Source organism: Sturnira hondurensis, unplaced genomic scaffold, assembly GCF_014824575.4.
Source record: "Sturnira hondurensis isolate 20B ecotype Veracruz unplaced genomic scaffold, ASM1482457v3 Scaffold0014824, whole genome shotgun sequence".
Taxonomy (NCBI): domain Eukaryota; kingdom Metazoa; phylum Chordata; class Mammalia; order Chiroptera; family Phyllostomidae; genus Sturnira; species Sturnira hondurensis.
The window spans coordinates 21,933-27,181 of NW_028087455.1; the positions used below are offsets into that span (position 1 = coordinate 21,933).

The 5,249-nt window shown below is 54.9% G+C and overlaps 1 pseudogene; it reads left to right on the forward strand.

Annotated features, from left to right (window-relative positions):
• The first annotated feature begins 2,517 nt into the window (after positions 1–2,517).
• LOC118999325 (class I histocompatibility antigen, B alpha chain-like) lies at positions 2,518–4,906 on the forward strand (annotated as a pseudogene).
• Positions 4,907–5,249: the final 343 nt, after the last annotated feature.

Genomic DNA, 5,249 nt, shown 5'->3' on the forward strand with positions numbered 1-5,249 from the left:
CATGATGCTGTCCCCACGATGAGGACAATCCTAGGAGGTGGAGATGTGCTTTCTCCATTATTTTATGTCTATATTTTTTCATCTCTCTCTCCTTTGCCGGCATGATACACATAAAATAGAAGTTGTTCCAATGAGGTGCTACTTTCGACATGGGAAGATTTTTAAAAATTCTCACTTGAGGATATGTTTACCGATTTGAGAGAGAGGGGGGAGGAGAAAAGGAGGGAGAGGGAGGGAGGGAGGGAGGGAGGGAGATTCCCTAGTTGTCTCCAGTCTGTGCCTGGGTGGAGGACCACACCCACAGCTGAGGTCCGGGCCCTGACTGAGTCTCAGACCCACAACCTTCTGGTGTAGGGAGGACGCTCCAGTGAACTGAACCACCCACCAGGGCTGAAGTTTTGTTTTGTTTTACGCAGTCAACCTTTCGTGAAGTTCGTTGATTGACTGGATGCAGCACTATTAAAATGCCTCAAAGCTGCCATTTATTGATTTGTTAATAGAATTTTTAGTTTAGTTTATGAAATATAGAAGTGGGGACTTTGTTTTCTCTTTGTGCTTTATTTTTTCCTTTTGAGGCAATCTGGTATTTTAAATATTTGATGTAAGTTGTTGGTGTTAAATTATTATCTATCAGAGTGGGTGTTGTAGCCATTTAAAATGCTTTTCCAAGGTAGCCCAGTGTAGTTAAAACCACTGTTGACCAGCCCTGGCTGGTGTAGCTCAGTAGATTGAGTGCGGGCCTGTGAACCACAGGATGGCGGTTTGATTCCCAGTCAGGGCACATGCCTGGGTGGCAGGCCGGTTCCCAGCAGGGGACTCGCGAGATGCAACCACACATTGATATTTCTGTCCTTGTCTCCTTCCTTTCCTCTCTAAAGGTAAATAAATTAAAAATCTTTAAAAAAAGAATAATGAATTATTTTAAAAAAAACTACTGTTGACCATTTGAAAGAACATGTAAGAATTCTACCTTAGTGCAATTTTGTATACCTCCTCAGACGCTTTGAGAGACTGATTTTGTGTATTTTTATTCTATGTTATTACCCACAAGAAATATAATTTCTTCCATCACGAACTGGTTAGCTCTTCCAGAAAATGAAAAATGGATTAGAAGTGTAGATTACCCATGTATCGCCAGGATGGCCAACTCCGTAAATTATCACATTTCATGGAAATGTGCTATTCATATATACTATAAAGAACATTCCTTAGCGTTCTTTGAGTGCAGGACTTCTCTAGGTGATGTGTTTCCGTGTTTATTCACATAAAAATTACGTTTATTTCACCCACAGTTTCTCTCATAAAATTTTACAAACCACTTTCACTTTCAAAAGCCAGTAAAATGTGACCAAGAAAAAAAAACCTACTTAGCGTCAAGAAACCGCAAGTTAAAAATGTAACAATGCAATGGCCACAAATGATTTTTACTTATAAAATGCTTGATTTGAAATCATTTCAAATACACGTCATGTCCCCCTGAGCCAGGTACTACAACTGGCAACGCTTTGCTGTGTTTGACTTGTCCACAGTTGCTCTGAAAATAGTCCTCATTATGAGCCTGCTCTCCTCCACCTGACAGCGCCGCGGGTGCGCATCTGACACCCCGTGGGGCGGTGTCCCACAGGCAGGGACACAGCACCCGCAGGCCCTGCGAGGCGACTCCCGCGCTCTATCTACGCGTTTGTCCAGGCGTTGCCCGCTGCTTCAAAACACCTCCTTTTCTTCCCTCGTTGAGTGCTCCCACCAGGAATACATGCCGCGTTTAGTTTGGGGGGCTCCTTCTTTTTCTTTAGGGGCCGCCTGGAGGAAGTGAGGAGGCCTCCGCAGTTCCCCGTCTTCCCACAGTCACACAGTCCTGGCTGCACCAGGTGCACACGACCCTCCTTGTGAACACTGGCCACTGGATCTTCATCCAGGTGACAAGCCCGAGGTAGAGCCGTGAGTTCAGCTCGCTGGGCAGACTTTACTTCCAGTCCATGAGCGCTCTCCATTCTGTCCACCACGGAAGTTACTGCACATCCCCCTCACTGATGTCCCTGCTCAACCCTCAGATGAGATCCCGCTGGAACGAAACTCAAGCAGCAGCATCAATAGGAGTTTCCTGTACATCACTCCTGGGAACCCGGAGGTGGTCAGTCAGCACAACACAGCTGTCTTCGTGGTGTCAAGGGGGTGACAGGTGCAGGGTTAAGGCGGTCACCCCGAGTTAAAGTGAATCACGTGCAGAGAGCACCTCGCTTCCTAAGAAGCCAAACAACAGTCAGAGACGTGTTGAGTGCGATGAGAGGTCGGCAAAGAGTCACCGCAGTGAGGAGGGTAAACAGACAAAAATCCACAACTACTTCCTCTGTCTGTTTACTCAGCCAGGCTGCAGCAAGCGGTCCGAAAACGGTGGGGGGCGGGGTGCGCACCGAGGGTACTTTCTGCAGGAAGAGGGCTGGGCAGAGTCCCCGGTTCCCAGGCCTCAATACTCAAGTTCTTTCCAAGAACTTGCAGACCAAGTTCTTACCCGCACTGGGTAAACGCGCTAAAGAGCAGCTGGTCGGCGTCACCGTGGTTCCGGGTATAAAGTCTCACCGAAGGAACTCACCTCCCCAGAGGTTCAACTTTGGGTCATGGGGCCCGGACCTCTGCTCCTGCTGCTCTCGGGGGCCCTGGCCCTGGCCCTGACCGAGACCTGGGCCGGTGAGTGCGGGGTCGGGAGAGGACGGCCTCTGCGGGAGCGGACCCAACGGTGGTGCAGGACCCGGGAACCCAGGAACAGCGCGTGCCTAGAACCCAGATCACCGACTCCCATCAGGACTCACACCTGCCCCTCCCCCCATTTTCCGTCCCCCTGTCCCTCTGCAGGCCCGACCACCGACCCGGGACACGCGTCCTCCCCGCCCCCGGGCACCCACAGCCTGAGAATTCACACCACCACCGTGTACAGCCCGGGCCGGAAGGGGAACCGCTACATGGGCGTTGGCTACATGGACGACGCGGAGTTGGTGCGCTACGACAGCGACGCCTGGGGTCCCAGGCTGAAGCTGGCAGCAGCGGGGCTGGAGAAGCTGTGGATGGAGTGGCGCCGGGAGGAGCAGGCGCACCGACAGTTTGGGGACGACTACATGCTCAAAATCCAGCACTACGAGCGGATGAGCTCAGCGAACCTGAACAACCTGTGCGCCCGCTACAACCACAGCGAGGACGGTGAGCCCCCCCGCGCGCGCCCGGGTCTGGGCGCCACCCCCATCCCCGTGAACAGGCTGGGGTCGCCCCGATTCCGGGTCGGAGAGCCCACCCAACCCATCCAGGGAGGACCCTGAAAGGACTTCGAAGTCCTTTCATTTTCACCGCTGGAGTTCATGGAAGGGTGGGATCCCGGGCACATGTGTTCTGCGGGAGGGGATAAGCGATGTGCGCCAACCTGGGAGCGGGGTCAGGGTCTCACACCTTCCAGGAATTGAGTGGCTGCGTCTTGGGGTCGGACGGGCGCTTCCTCCGCGGGTACAATCACTTCGCCTAGGACGGCTCCGACTACGTCCACCTGAACGAGGACCTGCGCTCCTGGACCGCGGCCTCGGGGGTCAGCTGGAGCGACGTTGTGCAGGTCCCTGATGTGGAACGAAGGAGGGCCTACCTGGAGGGAAAGTGCGTGCGCTGGCTCCGCCTGCTCCTGGAGAAGGGGAGGGACACGCTGCTCCGAGCAGGTACCAGGGCGCGGGCCTCCCCGAGGAGGGGGTCTGTGGGCTGGGGCGGGTTCCCATCAGGAGAGGAGGGGAATGGGGCAGGGTCAGAGTGTCCCTCCTGCCCGGGAGAAGGCAGAGACCCCCAGGTGTCCTCATTCTGTGACTCACCCACGAGCCCAGCTGTCTCTAAAGGACAGTGAGGGACCCAGCCTCTCCCTGAAACACCCCCAGCGGGTCCCTCACACCCTGCAGCACCTGAGGCACCAGGAACCTCTCCCTGGTTCTCCACCCCCACACCTTCTCTGGAGGCCTGACTCGGGGTTTGCTGAGTCATCAGCCTCCACCTGAGTCTGTGTCTCCCCTTAGAGACCTGGACACTCCTACCCTAGGTTCTCACCATGATTCTGGAACTTTCCAAGAAATAGAATATCCCATGTGCCTCTGTCCAGTCTGCTGTCTGGGTGGTGCTTTCTCTTCCCCCACCCCCGCTGTCCTGTCCACTCTCAGGAGCACTGCTGGAGTGTCCCATGACCATGCAGAGTCCCTGAATTTTCTCACCCTCCCCTCAGACCCTCCAAAGACACACGTGACCCACCACCCCATCTCTGACCATGAGGTCACCCTGAAGTGCTGGGCCCTGGGCTTCTACCCTGCTGACATCACCCTGACCTGGCAGCGTGATGGGGAGGACCTGACCCAGGACATGGAGCTTGTGGAGACCAGGCCTGCAGGGGACGGGACCTTCCAGAAGTGGGCGGCTGTGGCTGTGTCCCCTGGAGAGGAGCAGAGATACACATGCCATGTGAAGCACCAGGGGCTGCCTGAGCCTCTGACCCTGAGATGGGGTGAGGAGGGGGCGTGGGCACAGAGCCTCTCCTCAGGGTGTCCCTGTGCATGGTCAGGACTCAGGCCTGAGGCTGACCTCTCACCCTCCCCTCGCAGACCCCCCTCCTCAGACCACCATCACCATCATGGGAATCGTGGGCATCGCTGCTGCCTTGGGTGTCCTTGGAGCTGTGGCTACTGGAGCTGTGATGTGGAGGAGGAAGTGCTCAGGTGGGCAAGGGGTGGGGCTGGGTTCCCTGTCCCCCTGAGGGTCAAGCCCAGGTGGAAGTGTGCTCTGTCTGGTTAATGGGCATCGTGTCCCCACACGGGTGCTTGTCCATCTGGGGCCTATTTCCTAACACTGACTCTTTAGTGAGGCCCATGGGAAAGTGGGGGGCAAGTATGTCACCTGATGATTCTAGCGATGGGGACTGATTCCCAGCTGTCACAGATCAGAGGGGAAAGTCCCTGCCGAGAACAGATATTCAGACAGGCAGTTGGTCCAGTCCCCACACACATACTTTCCCATATTTCCTGATTCTTCCCTGGGTGTTCAGTCACAGTTCTGGAACCTTCCTTTTGTTTCAGGAGTGTGGGGCTTCTTAAGGCTCACAGATCCCAGCCTCCCCCTGACTCCTCACAGACATTTTCTTCCCACCGATAGAGGCAAGAAGAGCTACACTCAGGCTGCCTGTAAGTCTGGGTGTTGGGGAGGTGACATTTGGGACCCTTGGGAGGGTGTGGGCTGGAGTC